We start from the raw sequence: 24,906 nt of genomic DNA, 5'->3' as shown, positions 1-24,906 counted from the left end.
TGTAATCCCAGCTACTTGGGAGGCTGAGGCAGAAGAATCGCTTGAACCTGGAAGGCAGAGGTTGCGTTGAGCTGAGATCATGCCATTGGACTTCAGCCTAGGCAACGAGAGCAAAACTTTGTCTCAAAAAAGAAGAAGAAAACAAAATTTCAGTGGAACAAATATCCAAACCGTATCAACAAACTAAAATAAACAGATATAAAACACAATAAAGAAAAATGGTTTTGGCATAGTGAATTGGGGTAGAAAAAAAAAAAAGACAAGAAAAATGGAATTCCAAAAATGTTCAAGTAACCCAAAAGAAAGCAGGAAAAAGAACAATCAAAAAACAAAAACTAAAATGAGGCATGGTGGCTCAGGCCTGTAATTCCAGCACTTTGGGAGGCCAAGGTGGGTGAATCACCTAAGGCCGGGAGTTCAAGACCAGCCTAGCCAACATGGTGAAACCCCATCTCTACTAAAAATATAAAAATTAGCCAGGTGTGGTGGCACATGCTTGTAATCCCATCTACTTGGGAGACTGAGGCACAAGAACTGCTTGAACCCAGGAGGCAAAGGTTGCAGTGGGCCAAGATTGAGCCACTGCACTTCCAGCCTGGGCAAGTAAGACTTTGTCTCAAAAAAAAAAAAAAACAAACAAAAGGAGAGTCTGACAACATCTGTAACTATGTAAATGACCCAAATACCTAAATACAGCAAATAAAAGACAAAAACTGGCTAGGTGCAGTGTAATGACCATAATCCCAGCACTGTGGGAGGCCGAGGAGAGCAGATCACTTGAGGTTCGGTGTTCGAGACCAGCCTGGCCAACATGGTGAAAATCCGTCTCTACTAAAAATACAAAAAAAATTTTAGCCAGGTGTGGTGGTGCGTGCCTGTAATAGCTACTCTGGAGGCTGAGGCAGGAGAATCATTTGAACCCACTAGGCAGAGGTTGCAGTGAACCGAGATCATACCACTGCACTCCACCCAAGGTGACAGCGATACTCCGTCTCAAAAAAAAAAAGAGACAAAGATTGACAAAGTGGATTTTAAAAACATAACCTAAAGCCAAGCATGGTGGCTCACGCCTGTAATGCCAGCAGTTTGGGAGGCCATGACAGGAGGGTCTCTTGAGCTCAGGAGTTCGAGACCAGGCTGGGCAACACAACAAGACCTCGTCCCTACAAATAATAAAAATATTAGCCAGGTGTGATGGTGCACATGTGTGGTCCCAGTTACTTGGGAGGCTGAGGTGGGGGAACTGTTTGAGCCCAGGAGGTCCAGGTTGCAATAAACCTTGACTATGCCACTGCAATCCAGCCTGGGTGACAGAGCAAGACCACGTCTCAAAAAAAAAAAAAAAAAAAAAAAAGGCCAGGTGCAGTAGCTCACACCTGTAATCCCAGCACTTTGGGAGGCCAAGGAAGGCAGATCACAAGGTCAAGAGTTTGAGACCAGCTTGGTCTACATAGTGAAACCCCGTCTCTACTAAAAATGTAAAAAATTGACCAGGCATGGTGGCGGGCACCTGTAATCCCAGCTACTTGGGAGGCTGAGGCAGGAGAATCACTTCAACCCGGGAAGCAGAGGTTGCAGTGAACCAAGATGAAGCCATTGCACTCCAGCCCAGGCAACAGTGCAAGATTCCATCTCAAAAAAAAAACAGAAAAGAAAAAGAAAACATAACCTAACACTATTTTGTGTACAAGAAATTTACTTCGAATAAGCATGCTGAAAGCAAAAAAAAACTAAAAAGGTATATGATGCAAACATTAATTAAAGAAAAGCTGGAGTGACTATATTAATATCAGAAACAGTATACTTCAGAGCAAAGAAAAAGTACTAGAGACTAAGAAGGAAATTATTTATTGAGAGAGGGTCAATCCACCAAGAGGACATAACATTCCTAAATGTGTGTGCACCAAAACAAGAATACAAAATATATGACAGAAAAACTGATGGAAGAGAATGGAGAAACGCATAAATCCACTACAGAGACTTCAGTATTTCTCTGTAACAACTGTTAAAACTACACATGTATTCACACAAGGAATATTGAATTTAACCCCATGAACTAACTGGATCCATGACATTTAGAGAACATTCCACCCATCGAGGGTGGAATACTTTTTTTTTTTGGAGACGGAGTTTCGCTCTTGTTCCCCAGACTGGAGCGCAATGGTGCGATCTCAGCTCACCGCAACCTCCGCCTCCCATCTTGGCCTCCCAAAGTACTGGGATTACAGGTGTGAGCCAACGTGCCAAGCCTTTTTTTTTTTTTTAGACAGAGTCTCACTCGGTCACTCAGGCTGGAGTTCAGTGGTGCAATCTCAGCTCACTGCAACCTCTGTTTCCCGAGTTCAATCAATTCTCCTGCCTCAGCCTCCCAAGTAGCTGGGACTACAGGCATGTGCCACCATGCCCAGCTAATTTTCGTATTTTTTTAGTAGAGATGGGGAGACTCTGTCTCAAAGAAAAAGAAAATAGACAAAAGTGATGAACAGAGGATATATAAAAGTATTAGTGCTTGTCTCAGGAGCACATATACCAAAATTGAATCAATACAGAGAAGATTAGCATGCTCTCTGCACAGTGATGACATGCAAATTCTTAAAGTGTTCCATATTAAAAAACAAACAGAAAAAAAGGTACCAAATAAGCACCTTAAAAGATGGTCAACATCATTAGCCACTAAGTAAATACCTATTAAAAACACAATGAGGCGTGTGTAGTGGCCTGTAATCCCAGCACTTTAGAAGACCAGTCTGGAGCACAGCTTTAGCTCAGAAGTTCAAAACCAGCCTAAGCAACATAGCAAGACCCCATCTCTCCAAAAACGTATTTTTAAAAACAATGGCTGGGTGTAGTGGCATACACCCATAGTCCCAGCTACTCGGAGGGTTAAGGCGGCAATGAGCCATGAGCATGACACTGCCCTTCAAAGCCTAAGTAACAAAGCAAGACCCTGTCTCAAAAAAATAATAATAATAGGCTGGGCGCAGTGGCTCACGCCTGTAATCCCAGCACTTTGGGAGGCTGAGGCGGAAGGATCACGAGGTCAGGAGATCGAGACCATCCTGGCTAACATGGTGAAACCCCGTCTCTACTAAAAATACAAAAAATTAGCCAAGTGCGGTGGCAGGCGCCTGTAGTTCCAGCTACCCGGGAAGCTGAGGCAGGAGAATGGCATGAACCTGGGAGGCAGAGCTTGCTGTGAGCCCAGATTGCGCCACTGCACTCCAGGCTGGGCGACAGAGCAAGACTCCTTCTCAAAAAAAATAAAATAAAATAAATAATAATAATAATACACACAATGAGATATCACTAATGCCCATCAAAATTAATAAATGAAGACTTATGTTCACATGAAAACCCGTGTAACGTTTATAGCAGTTTTATTCTTAATAACCTACAAGTGGAAATAACTGAGATTATCTTTCTGCAAATAAGTAATTAAACAAAACGCAGTGTAACTGTAACAAATACTAAGCAACGACCTGGAGGAATCTCCAAGGAATTAAACCTAGTGTAAAAAAACTCAATCTCAGAAAGTTACATGTTGTTTTGTTTTGTTTTTAGACAGAGTCTCACTCTGTCACCCAGGACGGAGTGCAGTGGCACAATCTCGGCTCACTGCAACCTCTGCCTCGTGGGTTCAAGTAATTCTCATGTCTCAGCCTCCCAAGCAGCTGAGATTACAGGTGTGTGCCACCACACCTGGCTAATTTTTGTATTTTTAGTAAAGACAGGGTTAAACTATGTTGGCCAGGCTGGCTTCGAACTCCTGACCTCAAGTGACCCACCCACCTCAGCCTCCCAAAGTGCTGGGATTACAGGCTTAAGCCACGCTCCCGGCCTCCAGAAAATTACAAGTTCTATCATCCCATTTATATAATATATAACATCCTTGAGATAACAAAATTACCAAAATGAGGAATACATTAGTGGTTATGACTAAGTCTGGTGGCAGGAGGAAAGCGGGTGTGGCTATAAAAGCACAACAGGAAGGGAGAGGATTCTGGGAAGATGGTGCAATAGGAAGCACCAGGAACCTGAGGTCGGGAGTTCAAGACCAGCCTGACCTACATGGAGAACTCCCATCTCTACTAAAAATACAAAATTACCCGGGCATGGTGGCGCATGCCTGTAATCCCAGCTACTCGGGAGGCTGAGGCAGGAGAATCGCTTGAACCCAGGAGGCGGAGGTTGCGGAGAGCCAAGATCATGCCATTGCACTCCAGCCTGGGCAACAAGAGCGAAACTCGTCTCAAAAAAAAAGAAAAAACAAGTATATATAAGTCAGCAATGAAGAAAATGCAGGACTTATACACAGAAAAATCACAAAACTTTACTGAAATAAACTGAAGACAACATAATAAATGGAGAGACATTTCATGTTTTTGGATTGTAACACCTTAATGTTGCTAAGATGTTACACTCCAAAGCAATCTACGCATTTAATCAAATCCCTGTCAAAATCCCAAGAATGCTTTTTTGCAGAAATAAAAAAAACATACATTCTAAAACTCATGAAGAATCTCAAGGGACCTCAAATAGTCAAAACAATCTTGAAAAGGAAGAATAAATTTGAAGACATCACACTTCCTGATTTCAAAACTTACTACAAAGCTACAGTAATCAAAATAGTGTTGCTGGGTGCGGTGGCTCGTGCCTGTAATCCCAGGCAGGCCGAGGCGGGCGGATCACCTGAGATTGGGAGTTTGAGACCAGCCTGACCAACACGAAGAAACCCCATCTGTACTAAAAATACAAAAATTAGCTGGGTGTGGTGGCACGCACCTGTAGTCCCAGCTACTCAGGAGGCTGAGGCAGGAGAATCGCTTGAACCCGGGAGGCAGAAGTTGCAGTGAGCCGAGATCACGCCACTGCATTCCAACCTGGGCAACAGAGCAAGGATCCGTCTCAAATAAAAAGAAAAAAAGAGCAACAATTATAGAAACATTTAGAAGAAAACACGGGGAAATCTTCACTGCACTAAATTTGACAATCATTTCTTGGATATACCAAAAGCACAGAAAACAAAAACTGAAAAAAGATAAATTGGACTTCATCACAATTAAAATCTCTGTGCATAAAAGGACATGACTATCAACAGAGTGAAAAGACAACACACAGAATGGGATAAAGTATTCACAAATCATATATCTAAGAACGGTCTGGAATCTAAAATTAGATACTGGGTCTAGGATCTAGAAGTAGATAAAGAATACTGATATTTCAACAACAGAAAGTCACACAAAAAGGGCAAAGGACCTGAACAGACATTTCTCCAAAGAATACACACAAATGGCCAACAAGCAGATGAAAAGATGCTTGTATCACTAATCACTGGGAAAATGCAAATCAAAACAAGATACCACTTCACATCATTAGCATGGCTATCATCAAAAACCAGAAAACTGACCAGGTATCATGACTCACACTTGTAATCGTAATACTCTGGGGAGGCTGAGGCAGGAGAACTGCTTGAGTCCAGAAGTTCAAAATCAGACCGGACAACATAGTGAAGCTACCTCTCTATAAAAATCAATAAAATGAGGTGGCAGTGGTGGCGGTGTGTGCCTGTGGTCCCAGCTACACAGGAGTGTAGGTGGGACAAATGCCTGATCCCAGGAGGCTGACACTCCAGTGAGCCATGTTCAAGCCACTGCACTTCAATGCTGAGTGACAGAACAAGACCCTGTCTCAAAAACAGTAACAACAACAACAGAAAATAACAAGAGTTGAAGAAAACTGAAAAAGACTTGAGTGGAAAAAAACTGAATCTTCATGCATTGTTGGTAGGAATACAAAATGCTGAAGTCTCTGTGAAAAACATTTTGGCAGTTCCTCAAAAGGCCAAACAGGCCGGGCACGGTGGCTCAAATCCCAGCACTTTGGGAGGCCTAGGCCGGCAGATCATCTGAGGTCAAGAGATTGAGACCAGCCTGACCAACATTGGAGAAACCCCGTCTCTACTAAAAACACAAAATTAGCCAGGTGTGGTGGCACACGCCTGTAGTCCCAGCTACTCAGGAGGCTGAGGCAGGAGAATCACTTGAAACCGGGAGGCGGAGGATGCAGTGAGCCAAGATCATGCCATTGCACTCCAGCATGGGCAACAAGAGTGAAACTCTGTCTCAGGAAAAAAAAAAAAAAAAGCCAAACAGAATTACCATACGATCCAGCAACTTCACTCCTAATGTATACCCCTCCACTCAAAAAAAGAGATTAAAACAGATGCTAGAATACCAATGTTCAGCTTAGCATTATTCACAATAGCAAAAAGGTAGAAACAACTCAAGTTTCCATCAACAGATGAATGGATAAACAAAATACGGTATATACATAATAATGGATTATGTAATATTCAGCTATAAACAAGATTCAAATTCTGATACATGCTACAACATAGATGAACCCTGAAAACATTCAAAGTGAAATAAGCTACATACAAAAGAACAAATATAAGATTCCACTTACATGAGGTAGCTAAACTAGGCAACTTGATAGAAAACAGAAGTTACCAGGGGCTACAGAGAGGGTGAAATGAGAGTTATGCTTATGGGGTACAGAATTTCTCTTTGGGATTAGTTCTGGAAATATATACTGCTGATGATTATAAAATACTGTGAATGTACTTAATGCCACTGAACTGCATACAGAAAAAATGGTTAAAATGCTATATTTTGTATTATGTGTATTTTACCACAATGAGTAAGGAAAATCTGAATAATCAGATTACCATGTTCATGGATTGAAAAATTCAAAACTATAAAGATGTCCATTCTCAACAGGCGCAGGGGGTCATGCCGGTAATCCCAGCACTTTGGCGGGGCAAGGCGGATCACAAGGTCAGGAGTTCGAGACCAGCCTGGACAACATAATGAAACCCCTTCTCTACTAAAAATACAAAAATCAGCCAAGCATGGTGGCAGACGCCTGTAGTCCCAGCTTCCTGGGAGGCTGAGGCAGGGGAATCGCTTGAACCCAGGAGTCGGAGGCTGCAGTGAGCCGAGATCGCACCACTGCACTCCAGCCTGGGTGACAAAGCAAGACTCTGTCTCAAAAAGAAAGAAGTCCATTCTCCCCAAATTGATATACACAATCAATGCAAACTCAAAACACTAGCAACATTTTTGTGGAATATTATGGTTCAAAATATTTATCAAATGCAAAGAGCTAAGAAGTAGCAAGATACTTAAAATAACAACAAAAAAGGAACACAATATAGAAGGACTAATTCTATCTGATATCTTGTATCCAGTTATTATTAATATGAAGCTATAGTAATTTTAAAACTGTGGTTCTCTCACAAAGGCACATAAAAAGAACACAAAGTCCAGAAAGAAATCCATACAAATATTAATAGCTGATTTATGACAGTGCCACTGTGGAACTGAGAGGAATAGTGTCAAAACAAATAGATGTCTCTATTTAAAATTTTAAAAACTAAAAATGTTTTGAAAAGAGGTTGGGCACAATGACTCATGCCTATAATCCCAGCACCTTGGGAGGCCAAGGAAGGAGGATCGCTTGAGGCCAAGAGTTTAAGATCAGCCTGGGCAACGTAGCAAAACCCCACCTCTGTTCTTTAATTAAAAATCTAGCCGGGCGCGGTGGCTCAAGCCTGTAATCCCAGCACTTTGGGAGGCCGAGACGGGCGGATCACGAGGTCAGGAGATCGAGACCATCCTGGCTAACACGGTGAAACCCCGTCTCTACTAAAAAATACAAAAAACTAGCCAGGCGAGGTGGCGGGCGCCTATAGTCCCAGCTACTCGGGAGGCTGAGGCAGGAGAATGGCGTAAATCCGGGAGGCGGAGCTTGCAGTGATCTGAGATCCGGCCACTGCACTCCAGCCCGGACGACAGAGCGAGGCTCCGTCTCAAAAAAAAAAAAAAAAAAAAAAAAAAAAATCTAAAAATTTTTTTTTAATTTTTTTTAAAAAAAGAAGATAATAAACTTGCTCAGTCATATATTTAGTTCATCTAAGCCCATGATCTCTTTGATTTTTTCTTTTTCCTTAGAGATAGGGTCTCACTCTGTCACCCAGGCTGGAGTACAGTGTCAGGATCATAGCTCACTGCACCCTTGATGAGTGAATGAATAGGAGTTTATGTTATTTTAGGATATTTATACGTACTGAAACCTAAAATTTTTAGAAAAGGATTTGAGGCAGTCTACAATAAAGGACAAGTATTGTAACAATTAAAAGAAGAAAAATAAGGCCGTGCACAGAGGCTCACGCCTGTAATCCCAGCACTTTGGGAGGCTGAGGTGGGTGGATCACCGGAGGTCAGTAGTTCCAGACCAGTCACGCCAACATGGCAAAACCCCGTTTCTACTAAAACTATAAAAAATTAGCCAGATATGGTGGCAGGCACCTGTAATCCCAGCTACTTGGGAGGCTGAGGCAGAAGAATTGCTTGAACCTGGGAGGCAGAGGTTGCAGTGAGCCCAGATCGCACCACTGTACTCCAGCCTGGGCAACAGAGCGAGACCTCTGTCTCCAAAAAAAAAAAGAAAAATAATAAGAGCCAGTATGATAGACATCTATTGTTTTTCTGCTTCATAAGCATCCCCTTCTTTTGCAAACAGCACCCACCCCCCTGCATTATGGAAACTGCTCTTACCCCTGACTCCAACTATGTAGTTCTAGTGAGGGTTGCCATTCACAGTACCCTCCCCACTCCAGCCACAGAGATGATGGGCACATGATCCAAGACAGGCCAATCAGAGTCCTTTCCAGGATTCTTCAAGAAAGCCCCTTCTTCTGGTAGAAGGGGCTGGAAACAAGAGCTGCCAGCAGTCATGGTTCCAGCCTCATGAAGTAGAGTCTGTAGTGTGAGAGAATGAAATCAACACGCAGAGAAACAGAGATAAGAGTTGAAGTCCTAAACCCCATGGAAGGAGAAAGAGGGAACAAATATACTAATAATGATATTAATACAGCTGATGTAACTAAAGACCAGATTTGGTGCTAGGCTGCCTGGTAACCAGGACAAAAAGATAAACAGAATGTATTTCACAGATCTATCAAAAAGGAGGAAATATACCAAATACGCAAAGGAGATAATTTTCCTGATGCTTTATTATTAAAAGAACTTCTTGTACATGGATCTTTTATGTTAAGAGTCACTGAAGAACAAAATGGACAGTGTCCATGATGAAAGTGTTATATCAAATACAGATTTTATATGCTATTACTTATAATAACTGAGTTATATCTCAATCATTAAGCACAAGGGAAAAAATAACAACGCAGTAGGCATTTGAAGAAGTGAATACATCAACTAGTTTTATTTTTTCAGGAAGCTTGTCAGCGATGAGGAAAAGATAAAAGGGCAAAAATGTAAATGGAAAGCAGAACTCAAGAGACGATTCAAAAATGTTTGTGAGTTGAATGGGAAAAAAATCAAGTAAACAGGATAGACTGATGACTAGTACTTGGTAAAACAAGACCCTGTCAGAAACATAAAAAGACCACATCAGAAACACAAGTAGTTAATTCCACTTAAAGACTACCACCTCTCCTTCTTGAAACGCCAAATGACAACTGAGATAAAGGGCATAAAGCCATAAATATAAAAAAGACTATCCCTGGAAACTTGAAAGGACATATGACAAGTGGTAAATGACTTAGGACCAAACAAAGCCGCTGCAGTAAGTAAGACAAGTCCAAAAGCAATGCATTAGAGCACCAGAAACTGGAGGAACATTAGATACCAGGCATTGGGGGAGGGGAGATGGGCATGCGCAGTGATGTTCTATGTATCCAGGAGGGACGTTTCCAGATGAGGCTAACCAAGAGGAATTGCATACCATCTGAAAAGCAATCAAAACAATCCCCTTAGCCACTACATACTAACACGTAACTGGCTCTCACTTGCCCTAGAAAACTGCAAAGGTTAATTTTCTAGAGAGGGTAAATGTAAGAAATCTAGACTGAGGGACACCAGGAGCAGCTGAAGAAAAACAAGAATCACAAAAGTGTAATTCTAAATCCTCAAATTCCAACATCCATCTGGCTGAAGGAATATTGGTAACCAGGTTTGTCAACCCCAAACAGGTGATCATGATCAGATGTATTTCTCTCTTAATAAGCTTAGAACCCCGCTAGATCATTTATAATGAAGTCTATCACTCAATAATGTCTCCTCACACAGAACTTTCAATCCACTCATTAGGAATTTGTCTTAAATTTGAGGCTGGGCACAATGTCTCACGCCTGTAATCCCAGCACTATGGGAGGCCGAGGCAGGCGGATCACCTGAGGTCAGGTCAAGCGTTTGAGACCAGCCTGGCCAACATGGTGAAACCCCGTCTCTACTAAAAATACAAAAATTAGTCAGGTGTGGTGGCGCATGCCTGTAGTCCCAGCTACTCAGAAGGCAGAGGCAGGAGAATTGCTTGAACCCAGGAGGCGAAGGTTGTGCAGTGAGCCGAGATTGCACCACTGTACTCCAGCCTAGGCAACAGAGCAAGACTCCATGTCAAAAAAAAAAAAAAAAAAAAAAAAAAAAAAGGCCAGGCCCAGTGGCTCACACCTGTAATCCCAGCACTTTGGGAGACCAAGGCGGGTGGATCACCTGAGGTCGGGAGTTTGAGACCAGCCTGACCAACGTGGAGAAATCCCGTTTCTACTAAAAATACAAAATTAGCCGGGCATGGTGGTGCATGCCTGTAATCCCCGCTACTCGGGAGGCTGAGGCAGGAGAATCACTTGAACCTGGGAGGCGGAGGTTGCAGCAACCCGAGATCATGCCAGCCTGGGCAACAAGAGCAAAACTCCCTCTCAAAAAAAAAAAAAAAAAAAAGTCTTAAATTTAAATCAATGGCTGAGAATCACCAGATTTTTACATAAAGTCACTAACACGAAAGACAGGCCAAAACAATACAAAAGACTTCAAGGAGCAGAAGAAAATTTCGTAACTGAAACAAAACAAAAACCTCCAATTAAAGTATCAGCTAGGCATTGCGAGTCATGCCTGTAATCCCAGCACTTTGGGAGGTTGAGGAGGGTGGATCACCTGAGGTCAGGAGTTTCACACCAGCATGGCCAACATGGCAAAACCCAGTCTCTACTAAAAATACAAAAATTACCCAGGCGTGGTGGCAGGCGCCTGTAATCCCAGCTACTGAGGAGGCTGAGGTGGGAGAATTGCTTGAACCCAGGAGGCGGGGGCTGTAGTGAGCCAGTATCATACAACTGCACTGCAGCCTGGGTGACAGGCAAGACTCTTGTCTCAAAAAAATAAAATTAAATTAAATTTAAATGAAAATAAACTGTATCCAAGAAACTTGAACAGAAGAAAACAAAAATAAGGAGCAGCCAGAGAGCATAAAGAGTCCTTAGAAATTAAAAAGTATGGCCAGGTGCGGTGGCTCACACCTGTAATCCCAGCACTTTGGGAGGCCAAGGTGGGTGGATCACCTGAGGTCAGGAGTTCAAGACCAGCCTGACCAACATGGTGAAACCCAGTCTCTACTAAAAATACAAAATTAGCTGGGCATGGTGGCGTGCGCCTGTAATCGCAGCTACTAGGGAGGCTGAGGACTGAGAATCGCTTGAACCCAGGAGGTGGGGGTTGCAGTGTGCCGAGATCACACCAATGCACCTTAGCCTGGGCAACACAGCAACACTCTGTCTCAAAAAAAAAAAGAAAGAAAAGAAAGAAAAAAGAAGAAAGAAAGAAATTAGTATAACAGACTTGAAAAATTTAAGTGAAGGGGCCGAGCCCGGTGGCTCACGCCTGTAGTCCCAGCACTTTGGGAGGCCGAGGCAGGCAGATCATGAGGTCAGGAGATCGAGACCATCTTAGCCAACATGGTCTCTACTAAAATACCAAAAAAAAAAAATTAGCCGGGCGTGGTGGCACGTGCCTGTAATCCCAGCTACCTGGCAGGCTGAGGTAGGGGAATCGCTTGAACCCGGCAGGCGGGGGCTGCAGTGAGCTGAGATCGCATCACTACACTCTAGCCTGGAGGCAGAGCAAGACTCCGTCTCAAAAAAAAAAAAAAAAAAAAAAATTAAGTGAAGGAGTGCCAGGAGTAGTAGCACACCTATAATCCCAACACTAGGGAAGACTGAGAGAATCACTTTCTTTTTATTTATTTATTTATTTATTTTTTTGAGACGGAGTTTCGCTCTGTTGCCCAGGCTGGAGTGCAGTGGTGCGATCTCGGCTCACTGCAAGCTCCACCTCCCGGGTTCACGCCATTCTCCTGCCTCAGCCTCCCTAGTAGCTGGGACTACAGGCACCTGCTACCACGCCCGGCTAGTTTTTTGTATTTTTAGTACAGACAGGGTTTCACCGTGTTAGCCAGGCTGGTCTCGATCCCCTGACCTCATGATCCGCCCGCCTCAGACTCCTAAAGTGCTGGGATTACAGGCATGAGCCACCGCGCCTGACCCAGAGAATCACCTTTGTCAAGATCAGCCTGGGCTACACTGTCAAGATGCTGTCTCAAACAAACAAAAAAATTTTTAAGTAAAGAGTTGGAAGAGAAAGTGGGGAATCACCTCAGAAAGTAGAGTAAAAAGAGCTATACAACTGAAACAGAAAATACAAAAATTATAGGATCAAATTAGAAAAGTCCAACATCCAAAATTTTTTAAAAATACAGAAAAGGCAAACAAAACAGAATGGAGGAAATTTTCAAAGGAATAATTCAAAAACTTTCTCTCTGACCTAAACTCACATTCCGAAACGTGAGCTAACAAATCAAAAGGATCACTGTGTACCTAGTACAATGTGTAAAAGAAAGCACACCATCGTGAATATCAGAATAACCAGGTTAAAGAGAAAAATACTAAATCCAGAGAGAACTACCACACACAAACGATTAAAAAGAAATCAGAATAGGCCAGGTGCAGTGGCTCATGCCTGTAATTCCAAAACTGTGGGAGGCTGAGGCGGGTGGATCACTTGTGTTCAGGAGTTCAAAACCAGCCTGGCCAACATGGTGAAACCCCATCTCTACCAAAAATACAAATTAGCCAGGCATGGTGGCACACGCCTGTAATCTCAGCTACTCGGGAGGCTGAGGCAAGAGAATCACTTGAACCCAGGAGGCAGAGTTTACAGTGAGCCAAGATCATGCCATTGCACTTCAGCCTGGGTGACAGAGAGAGACCCTGTCTCAAAAAAAAAAAAGAAAAAGAAAAAGAAAAAGAAATCAGAATTGCAGCCGGGTGCAGTGACTCACGTCTGTATCCCAACACTTTTAGGAGGCCGAAGCAGGTGGATTACCTGAGGCCAGGAGTTTGAGACCACCCTGGCCAATATGGCGAAACCCCCATCTCTACTAAAAATACAAAACTGGCCGGGCGCGGTGGCTCATGCCTGTAATCCCAGCACTTTGGAGGCCGAGGTGGGTGGATCACGAGGTCAGGGGTTCGAGACCAGCCTGACCAACATGGTGAAACCCCATCTCTACTAAAAATACAAAAATTAGCTGGGTGTGGTGGCGGGCGCCTGTAATCCCAGCTACTCAGGAGGCTGAGGCAGGAGAACTGCTTGAACCTGGGAGGTGGAGGTTGCAGTGAGCCGAGATTGCACCACTGTATTCCAGCCTGGGCAAAAGAGCAGGACTCCATCTAAAAAAAACAAAACAAAACAAAACTGAGCTAGGCGTAGTGTCACACGCCTGTAGTCGCAGCTACTAGGGAGGATGAGGCAGGAAAATCTCTTGAACCCGGGACACAGAGGTTGTAGGGAGCAGAGATCGCACCACTGCACTCCAGCCTGGGTGACAGAGTGAGACTCCATCTCAAAAAAAAAAAAAAAAAAAAAAAAGTAGAACTGCTTTGGACTTGCTAACAGTAACACTAACAGCTAAAAGGCAGTAGAGAAATACCTTCAAATTCTGAAAGAAAATGATTTCCAACCAAGAATTCTATGTATTCTGTCAAACAATCAAGTAAGATAGCAATCCCATTTTATTAACCATGCAAACCCTAATTTATTTCTCATGTGCCTTTTCCTATGAAGCTGCCAGAAGATGTGCCTTCTTAAATATAAAGAAACAGGGGAGTAGGGGGCTAAAAAACAGGGAATCCAATATAAGCAAGAAGAAAATGCCAAGACAATGGTGAAGGGATGTTCCACTATCTATATAGCAAACCTAAAGAGCAAACAGTCCAGATGGGAGCAAGCAGATGGTACCCAGAAGAAGGTCCCTGGTTTAAAAAGGAAAGGAAGGGGGAGGAAAGTAAGACAAGGGAAAGTAAAAGAGGAGAGAGGAAAGAGGGAGGAGGAAGGGGTAAGGAACAAGTGAGAAGAATAAAATCAAAGAGTGGAAAAAGAGGAGAGGGAAAGAAGAGGAAGAAGAAAATAAACAGGAAAGATGATAAAAGGAAGGAAAGGAAAAGTGAATCTATAAACTACCTAATACAATAACCACGCAGATTATTTAAGCAAGCAATGAGAGAGGCCAGGCGTGGTGGCTCACACCTGTAATCCTAGCACTTTGGGAGGCCGAGGCAGGTGGATCACCTAAGGTCAGGAGTTCGACACGAGCCTGGCCAACATGGTGAAACTCCCTCTCAACTAAAAATACAAAAACTAGCCGGACGTGTCGGCGCCTGTAATCCTTGGTACTCAGGAGGCTGAGGTAGGAGAATTGCTTGAACCCAGGAGGTGGAGGTTGCAGTGAGCTGAGATTACCTCCACTATACTCCAGTCTGGGTGACAAGAGCAAAACTCCATCTCAAACAAACAAAAAAAAAGCAGTGAGAAGATATACAAAGATTTAGTCTTATAGCCTTAGGAAAAAAAAAAAAAAAAAACGAGGAAAGTTGAAATACAGGACAAATATTAATTACAGAGAAAAAAAGAAAAATTAACACCAGAAAGTAATAACACTGCTGTATACTTTTGTCTTCGAAATTAGCAAAAACCAGGAACGGTAGCTCATGCCCGTAGTCCCAGTACTTTGGGAGGCCAAGACTGGAGGATCCCTTGAACCCAGGAGATCAAGACCAGCCTAGCAACATAGTGAGACCCCATCTATACAAAAAATTCAGAAATTAGACAGGCATGGTGGTGTGTACCTGTAGTCCCAGCTACCTGGGAGGTTGAGGTGGGAGGATGACCTGAGGTCAGGAGTTCGAGACCAGCCTGGCCAACATGGTGAAACCCCATCTCTACTAAAAATACAAAAATTGCCCAGGCATGGTGGTGCGTGCCTGTAATCCCACCTACTTGGGAGGCTGAGGCAGGAGAATCGCTTGAACCCGGGAAGCAGAGGTTGCAGTGGGCTGAGATCACACCACTGTACTTTAGCCTGGGCAACAGAGCGAGACTCTGCCTTAAAAAAAAAAAAGAGAGAGAGAGAGAGAAACCATTAGATTTAAAAAAAAAAAAAAAAAAGTCTAAACACAAAAACAGAATAAACAGATACACCATATGCTAGGCAATTTATCAAAGTATATCTACGTTTTCAACTCTCTTACTAGTTTTGTAGGCAGGTTAGAAAAGAATACAAACAAGTATTAAGCACCTACGTCATTCCTGCCCTTATGCTAGGCTTTTCTCACATTAAAAGGAAAAGGAATTCAAGAAACAATCTAGTAAAAGTGGCTGTGTTATCTATGATGGTAAGCACCAAATCTGTTAATTTTTGAAAACCACCTCTTTGAAAGCTATAGGAACTTAGGATATTATGCTGAGTTTAAAATCAAATACTAGATTATGAGTCAGCAGTAACGAAAAAAAATTTAGTAAATGTTCAACTTTAAAGACATTCTATTTAAAGTGTACAAGCTAAAAAGCTTGTACAGAAATAAAAAAGTTATTTGTATTATGTAAAAAAAAAAAGATACAATCTGAGTACTTTTCGGTACTCACCGTGGCTTCTTGCAATTAGAAATCAAAGATAAGTTGGCCGGGCACTGTGGCTCACACCTATAATCCCAGCACTTTGGGAGGCTGAGGCAGGCAGATCATGAGGTCAGAAGTTCGAGACCAGCCTGACCAACGTGGTAAAACCCCGTCTCTACTAAAAATACAAAAATCTGCCGGGCGTGGTGGCACGCACCTGCAATCCCAGCTACTCAGGAGGCTAAGGCAGGAGAATCACTTGAACCCCTGAATCCGGGAGGCAGAGGTTGCAGTGAGCTAAATCACACCACTGCACTCCAGCCTGAGTGACAGAGCAAGACTCCATCTCAAAAAAATAAATAAACAAATAAATCAAAAATAAATCTGAAAACAATTTTTAATTGTTTTCACATAATTTTTAATTATGTGAATAAAGGTAAATCTCCAGGTGTCAGAAATAAAAAAGAATTTTAAAGCTAAATGAGGCCAGGCACGATAGCTCACGTCTGTAATCCCAGAACTTTGGGAGGCCGAGTCAGGCAAATCACTTGAGGTCAGAAGTTCGAGACCAGCCTGGACAACATGCAAAACCCCATCTCTACTAAAAATACAAAAATTAGCTGGGCTTGGTGGTGCCCATCTGTAGTGCCTCAGGAGGCTAAGGCAGAAGAATCGCTTGAATCTTGCAGTGAGCTGAGATAGCATCACTGCACTCTAGCCTGGGTAACGGCAAGACCCTGTCTCAAAAACAAACAGCTAAAGGAATCAGTATTAATTGAAGCTGAGGCAGTTAACGAAGCTATCAGAAACAATACTTTAGAGGGTAGGACTGACTATGACAGCAACATAGACTAAAGATACGGAGAAAAGCTCTAACTGGGTTCCCTACACAAGGACAAGAGCTGATAAGGGCCCATGTCATAACAGGAAGAGACTAGAAAAACATGCCCTGGACTACTAAGACTAGAGAAGCTGCACAGAAATTAGATGCTTGCTCCAGACATGAGTAGACGAGTCATTCTAGAAATCCAAGGGGATGCTGAGAGAAGGTATGGGGCCCAAAATCCATTATCTAAAGGATGCAGAAATTCAAGTCAAGAAAAAAACTTAAGAGACTGGCCTGGAGCAATGAACCCCATTAGGCAAACTGTAACAGATTCTGCAGCTATCAATCCCAGTCCATTTTCTCCTTCTTCCCTACTAACAAAACTCTCACTTTAACCAGTTTATCAATGGGTCCAACTTTACGACCGCATTTTGCAGGCTCCATAACAATTAAGAGCCAGTAAAATTAAACATAAATTGTTGAGTGGAGCCTCAAGAATTAATTTAAGAGTACAACTCAGGGCCAGGCACGGTGGCTCACGCCTGTAATCCCAGCATTTTGGGAGGCCAAGGCAGGCAGATCACCTGAGGACATGAGTTCGAGACCAGCCTGGCCAACATGACGAAACCCCATCTCTACTAAAAATACAAAAATTAGCCAGGCGTGGCGGCACATGCCTGTAATCCCAGCGACTCGGGAAGCTAAGGCAGGAGAACCCGGGAGGCAGAGGATCGCAGCCACCGTGCTCCAGCCTGGGTAATAGAGCAACACTCTCTCTCAAAAAAAAAAAAAAAAAAAGAGTACAACTCAGTTAGAGAAGCACACTTGAACCTTACTCTCTCCCCCTTTCTCCCCTTCTTTCTGCCTGGAACTTATTTTGTAGTCACAATGACTGCAGTTCCAGCTGCTGTGCTTTGACCATGGGAGAACCCTGAATATGAAAACTATGCACTAAGGATGATACAGTAGGAAGAAAGAAAAAGCATACTCCCTAATGACTTAAGAGAGCTGTCATAAAAGCTTCAAAATGTCTTTTGCTTTTAAGTAAAAAACTAACTGGCCGGGCACAGTGACTCACGCCTATAATCCCAGCACTTTGGGAGGCCAAGGCGGGCGGATCACGAGGTCAGGAGATGGAAACACAGTGAAACCCCATCTCTACTAAAAATACAAAACATTCGCCAGACATGGTGGCAGGCACCTGTAATCCCAGCTACTGGGGAGGCTGACGTAGGAGAATTGCTTGAATCCAGGAGGTGCAGGTTGCAGTGAGCCAAGATTGCGCCACTGCACTCCAGCCTGGGTGACAAAGCGAGACTCCGTCTCAAAAAAAAAAAAAAAAAGAATAACCTCCTGACTTTAGAAACCATTATAATCTGGTCAGCCAAATACAATTCTTAAAAGACAGAGAGCAAAGGCAAAAACCCCACAGTGACATCTTCACAACTCATGGTAGAGGAACAGCAATCCCAAGAAAGACAACTCCACCTGAAGATTAGCTTGCAGTCAAAAATTGCACAATATATGAAGACGTCTATCACCAGAGTTAACAAATGAAAGAATTCCAAAATCTGAGAATCTTTACAATAAGTATGTTTTAAGTGTTCAAATAAAAAAACCGAATATAATTCTTCAAACAATAAAGCAAGATACCCTGAAAAAAGAGACAAATTGAAAAATAAAATCACACAAAAATTCTAGAAATAATTTACTCAGAAAAAATTAATTCATTGAATTAAAAATAAGCATAAATCTGAAAACAGAGTTAAAGATATTATCCATAATGCAAAGATAAGATAGAAAGGCCAGGCACGGTGGCTCACGCCTGTAATCCCAGCACTTTGGGAGGCTGAGGTGGGCGGATCACGAAGTCAGGAGATCGAAACCATCCTGGCTAACACAGAGAAACCCTCGTCTCTACTAAAAATACAAAAAATTAGCCGGGCGTAGTGGCGGGCGCCTGTAGTCCCAACTACTCTGGAGGCTGAGGCAGGAGAATGGCGTGAACCCGGGAGGCGGAGCTTGCAGTGAGCCGAGATCGCGCCACAGCACTCTAACCTGGGCAACAAAGTGATACTCCATCTCAAAAAAAAAAAAAAAAAAAGATAAGATAGAAAACACGAAAAACAAATTAAAAGACACGAAAAACAGAATGAAAATCTCAAACATATACCTAAAAGTTCTAGGAAAATAGTTAATGAGAAGGTTACAGTATTTGAAGAGATAGAGTAGAACATAAAAAATGGAAGGACACTGAGTCCTCAGAATGAAAAAGCAGACCAAGTCTCAAACAGGATAAACAAACTCAAAAGACTGTTTATCAACCAACAGACACCAGAAGACAAACTAGAATAAAATCTTTAGTTATAGGAAAATAGCTATTATCAAAGGATTCAAACTAGCTCCCGACAGAGCAAAATAATGAAATTCGTAGACACAAAAAGACTAACATAGCTTTCTTACTTATTACTTACTAGCCTCAGACCCTGAGAAAAAATATCAAAACCTTCAAAAGAAAAAAAATGAACCCATAAACAAGGAAAATAAAAGGCTAGGTTGAACAAAAACATCAGTAATATTAAGCCTAATTATAAATAACTTTTTTTTTTGTAAACACATTATTATTTAAAAGATTCAAAGTAAGACACACAGTGGCTCAAGCCTGTAATACCAGCACTTTGGGAGGCCGAAGAGGGAGAATCACCTGAGGTCAGGAGTTCAAGAACAGACTGGCCAACATGGTGAAAACCCATCCCTACTAAAAATATAAAAATTAGCCGGACGTGGTGGCATGTGCCTGTAGTCCCAGCTATTCGAGACGCTGAGGCATGAGAATCACTTGAACCCATGAGAATCACTTGAACATGAAAAGGCGGAGGTTGCAGAGAGCCAAGATCACACCACTGCACTCCAGTCTGGGCAACAGTGAGACTCCATCACAAAAAAAAAAAAAAAAAAAAAAAAAAATGGAGTAATTCCAGCTAATCAGAAGGCTAAAGTGAGAGGATCACATGAGCCCAAGAGTTTCAGACCAGCCTGAGCAACACAGTGAGACCCTATCTTAAAAAAAAAAAAACTAAACAAAACAGTAGAATAATAAAGACAACAATACAACAATAACACAGATTGTGCAAGGGAAAAAGAACAAAGGGAATCAAGGCATCCCAAGGACCTTCGCTTTGTTGAAAAGGAGTACGGATATTAAGACTCAGAAAAACATTAAGTATGCATGTTAGAACTTTTAAGTGCAATCACTAAAAGAAAAGAAACAGAGCATATGACCTCCAAATCAGCAGAGAATTAAAATAAAAGAATGAAGGGGTCAGGCGGGACAGCTCATGTCTGTAATCCCAGCACTTTGGGAGGCCAAGGCAGGAGGATTACCTGAGATCAGGAGTTCGAGACCAGCCTGGCCAACATGGCAAAAACCCCATTTCTACTAAAAATACAAAAATTAGCCAGGAGTAGGACTGGGCGCGGTGGCTCATGCCTGTACTCCCAGCACTTTGAGAGGCCCAGGCAGGCGGATCACCTGAGGTCAGGTGTTCAAGACCAGCCTGGCCAATATGGTGAAACCCCATTGCTACTAAAAATACAAAAATTAGCTAGGAGTAGGGCCAGGCATGGGGGTTCATGCCTATAATCCCAAGACTTTGGGAGGCCGAGGCAGGCAGATCACCTGAGGTCGGGAGTTCGAGACCAGTCTGACCAACATGGGGAAACCCCATATCTACTATACAAAATCAGCCAGATGTGGTGGTGCATGCCTGTAATCCCAGCTACTCCGGAGTCTGAGGCAGGAGAATAGCTTGAACCTGGGAGGCGGAGGTTGTGGTGAGCCAAGATTGCACCATTATACTCCAGCCTGGGCAACAAGAGCGAAACTCCATCCCAAAACAAACAAAAACAAAAACAAAAAAATTCACTGGGTACCCGTAATCCCAGCTACTCAGGAGGCTGAGGCAGAAGAATCGCTTGGACCCAGGAGGCAGAGGTTGCAGTGAGCTGAGATTGTGCCACTGCACTCCAGCCTGGAAGACAGAGACCCTGTCTAAAAAAAAAAAAAAAATTAGCCAGGAGTGGTGGGGTGTGCCTGTAGTCTCAGCTACTCGGGAGGCTGAGGCAGGAGAATCGCTTGAACCTGGGAGGTGGAGGTTGCAGTGAGCAAAGATCACACCACTGCACTCCAGCCTGGGCCACAGAGTAAGACTCCATCTCAAAAAAAAAAAGCAAACTAGAATATTTAAAATCTAAAATGTCCTCTCTGCCCGGGAACGGTCATTCACACCTGTAATCTTAGCACTTTGGGAGGCCAAGGCAGGAGGGACTGCTAGAGCCCAGGAGTTCGAGACCGGCCTGAGCAACACTGTAAAACCCAGTTTCTACTAAAAATACAAAAACTAGCCAAGCATCGTGGCACATGCCTGTAATCCCAGCTATTCACGAGGCTGAAGCACAAGAATCACTGGAACCCAGGAGGCAGAGGTTGCAGTGAGCCGAGATCACACCACTGCACTCCAACCTAGGTGAGGGAGCCAGACTGTCTCAAAAAAAATTTAATTTTTTAAAATTCCTCTGTACCGGCCGGGCGCGGTGGCTCAAGCCTGTAATCCCAGCACTTTGGGAGGCCGAGACGGGTGGATCACGAGGTCAGGAGATCGAGACCATCCTGGCTAACACGGTGAAACCTCGTCTCTACTAAAAAATACAAAAAACTAGCCGGGCGAGGTGGCGGGCGCCTGTAGTCCCAGCTACTCAGGAGGCTGAGGCAGGAGAATGGCGTAAACCCGGGAGGTGGAGCTTGCAGTGAGCTGAGATCCGGCCACTGCACCCCAGCCTGGGCGACAGAGCAAGACTCCGTCTCAAAAAAAAAAAAAAAAAAAAAAAAAATTCCTCTGTACCTCATCAAAATTATATCAGTAGATAAAATTTCTAGTAAGTCACTTCAGCCTGTAGTAATTCAGAATAAATGCTCGCTAAATAAAAAATAGGTCGGGCATGGTGGCTCACGCCTGAAATCCCAACACTTTAGGAGGACAACACAGAAGGATCTCTTGAAACCAGGTATTCGAGACCAGCCTGGGCAACATAAGACCTTGTCTTTACCAAAAATTTTTAAATTAGCGGGACATAGTGGTACGTGCCTACAGTCCTAGCTACTCAGGAGACTGAAGTGAGAAGATTCCTTGAGTCCCAGAGTTCGACGTTGCAGTGAGCTAAACTCACACCACTGATTCCAGTGTGGGCAAAGAGCGAGACCCTGTCTCTAAATACATAAATACAAAAAAAGTCATGAGAAAGTGTGTTTAATTTCTATTTTGGGAGACAGGGTGCTTTTTCTAAATAATGAATGTCTATCTACAAAGAACTTCCCTTAAAAACCAAACTTTCCTCAACCTCATTTCCTTTCATTTTTCTCTTTCCTTATATTTTCCACACAACAATCAAATCCTCGGCCGGGCGCGGTTGCTAACGCCTGTAATCCCTGCACTTTGGGAGGCTGAGGCGGGCGGATCACGAGGTCAGGAGATCGAGACCATCCTGGCTAACACGGTGAAACCCCGTCTCTACTAAAATAAAAAAATTAGCCGGGCGCGGTGGCGGGCACCTGTAGTCCCAGCTACTCGGGAGGCTGAGGCAGGAGAATGGCGCAAACCCGGGAGGCGGAGCTTGCGGTGAGCCAAGATGGTGCCACTGCACTCCAGCCTGGGCGACAGAGTGAAGACTCCGCCTCAAAAAAAATAAAAAAAAAAAATCAAATCCTCTACTGTCTTCCATGCCCTATAACCAGGGTTCTACCCAAACGAAGAAGCTGTATTGGCTGTTTCAAAAACTTTTCTTAGCCCTTCAGCATTCCTGGCAGCACCGTTACTATCAACTTTTCTTTCCTGAACACCTAGTTGTCTCTGTGGCTGTCTCTGTGGCGACTATACTTTTTAGGTTGTTTTCCTGACAGTTCACTATCAATCCTTGGTAATCAGTTCTCTTACTCTCCCAAATGTAAACATTTCTCCTCTCTACAAAAAAAAAAAAGGCATGTGGTTCCCAGTTTTCCCTCTATGCAGCTTCAACTCTGACTTCACTCTGTAACTGTATCCTAAATTTCCAATACAAAAATCTTTTTTTCTTTTTTTTGAGATGGAGTTTCACTCTTGTTATTCAGGCTGGAGTGCAAGGGCGCGATCTCGGCTCACCACAACGTCCGCCTCCCAGGTTCAAGCGATTCTCCTGCCTCAGCCTCCCAAGTAGCTGGGACTACAGGCATGTGCCACCACACCTGGCTAATTTTGTATTTTTAGTAGAGACAGGGTTTCTCCATGTTGGTCAGGTTGGTCTCAAACTCCCGACCTCAGGTGATCCGCCCGCCTCGGCCTCCCAAAGTGCTGGGATTACAGGCATGAGCCACCATGCCTGGGCTCCAATACAAAAATCTTAGCAGCATTAAAACCAACATGCCCAAAATAGGTCTTTCTTTACTCTTCACTTGCTCTCCTTCCTCTACTACAACTGCTCTAATTTTTTTTTTTTTTTTTTTTTTTTTTTTTTTTTTTTTTGAGACGGAGTCTCGCTCTGTCGCCCAGGCTGGAGTGCAGTGGCGCGATCTCGGCTCACTGCAAGCTCCGCCTCCCGGGTTCACGCCATTCTCCTGCCTCAGCCTCCCGAGTAGCTGGGACTACAGGCGCCCACAACCGCGCCCGGCTAATTTTTTGTATTTTTAGTAGAGACGGGGTTTCACCGTGGTCTCGATCTCCTGACCTTGTGATCCGCCCGCCTCGGCCTCCCAAAGTGCTGGGATTACAGGCGTGAGCCACCGCGCCCGGCCTGCTCTAATATTTTTTAATGGTATCACCATTAATGAGTGAGCACCTTGATATCTAAGAATCATCTTTGATTATTCCCTTCCCTTTACCTAATATCCATTTCTGTCATTTCATCCTTCAAAATGCTCCCTTCTTTTCTACTCCCTTTCTATTCCCACATCTTTATAGTAGTAGCATCCTAAGTCCATCTCTAACCTTCCCTTTCAAGTTCATTCTATATAGCACCAATTTACTTTTCTGAAAATGCTCCTTTACTTTTCTGAACCTTTACTGCTCAGTATCTGTCAGGGTACTGCCAGGTCATAATCCCCCTTCCCTGAGAAGTGAACTATCTCCAGTCCACAGAGTTCTTCCTCTGTCTGAGTAACTTGACCTTATTGTCTCACCACAGCAAAATGGTCCAGAGTTAGGTACCTCATCCAAGCCAAACCAAAGTTGGGTTTTTGTTTTATTGTTTCTTAAAGGAACATGAGATTGGGACTGAATTTACTCGCTTTTGAGACAGGAGACGGAAAATATCAGGAGCTGAGCTATCGTCATTTTTCACCAGAGGAGGCAACATGGTGGTTAAGAGGTAACATAGTGGTTAAGAGCTTAATCACATCCTAGACTCTCATAAAACATCTGTTTCTCTTAAAACTATAGTATCCTTACCCGTAAAATGAGAATAACATCCACCTCATAGATGTGATAGAATGCTTAAATGAAATAACTGGCAAAAAACATTTAGCACAGTATGTGGCACATAGTAAACACTTAAAAAGTTAGCTACTCATTGTTGGAACAAGTAGCACAGTAAATCTGCAGAAAAAAAAGAATGGAAGCAAGTATGCAGACAAAAGTAGAAAAAAGATTCCTAAGACTAATTCATGTCCCTTTCTGGGTCAAATACATTTCCATGTTAGGGTTCTTGGCTCCTGTGTCCTTATAAGACAATGCCCTTTTTTTGCTTATCTGTTTCTTACAAAGGACCTGCCTTTTATAATTATACACTACAGGCCGGGCACAGTGGCTCACAATGGTAATCCCAGCACTTTGGGAGGCCGAAGCGGGCAGATCACCTGAGGTCAGGAGCTTGAGACCAGCCTGACCAACATGAAGAAACCCCATCTCTACTAAAAATACAAAACTTAGCTGGCCGTGGTGGCACAAGCCTGCAATCCCAGCTACTCGGGAGGCTAAGGCAGGAGAATCGCTTGAACCCAGGAGGCAGAGGTTGCGGTGAGCCAAGATCATGCCATTGCACTCCAGCCTGGGCAACAAGAGCTAAACTCCGTCTCCAAAATATATGTGTATATATAATACACATATATTTTATATATATATATATAATCACACACTACAGGAATGTAGAAAAGGTTATGCTTTTGCCTCTTCTTTAAAAATCCATGGCCAGGCAACGTGGCTCACGCCTGTTATCCCAGCACTTTGGGAGGCTGATGCGGGTGGA

At 43.3% G+C, this 24,906-nt stretch overlaps 1 protein-coding gene, 1 non-coding gene and 1 pseudogene across 15 annotated transcripts in view; 1 reads left to right on the top strand and 2 right to left on the bottom strand.

Annotated features, from left to right (window-relative positions):
- The window catches only part of MLLT10 (MLLT10 histone lysine methyltransferase DOT1L cofactor), a 219,681-nt gene that overhangs the window by 184,418 nt on the left and 10,357 nt on the right, over nt 1-24,906 (bottom strand). Inside the window, exon 2 of one of the 13 annotated variants that reach the window (XM_050804033.1) lies at nt 8,619-8,822. The exons of 11 other annotated variants lie outside the window; for them this stretch is intronic. The gene's annotated coding sequence lies outside the window, so the exon portion shown is untranslated. Of the gene's footprint in view, nt 1-4,782; nt 4,861-8,618; nt 8,823-24,906 lie in introns of those variants that run through there. One more of the 13 variants, XM_050804034.1, reaches the window with a different exon arrangement.
- LOC126963431 (U6 spliceosomal RNA) lies at nt 2,506-2,612 on the top strand. Its single transcript, XR_007729070.1, has one exon. It is a non-coding gene; the product is annotated as a U6 spliceosomal RNA (small nuclear RNA).
- Nucleotides 9,261-23,141, bottom strand: LOC126962730 (uncharacterized; annotated as a pseudogene). The gene is made up of 2 exons (XR_007728790.1): nt 20,168-23,141; nt 9,261-20,019 (listed from the first exon to the last, which is right to left on the bottom strand). The product of XR_007728790.1 is annotated as an uncharacterized LOC126962730 (transcript).

The sequence above is a fragment of the Macaca thibetana genome, chromosome 9, assembly GCF_024542745.1.
Source record: "Macaca thibetana thibetana isolate TM-01 chromosome 9, ASM2454274v1, whole genome shotgun sequence".
In the NCBI taxonomy this organism is placed as follows: domain Eukaryota; kingdom Metazoa; phylum Chordata; class Mammalia; order Primates; family Cercopithecidae; genus Macaca; species Macaca thibetana.
Note: the sequence above shows the minus strand (reverse complement) of the source record. Positions and strands in the feature narration are given on the sequence as shown.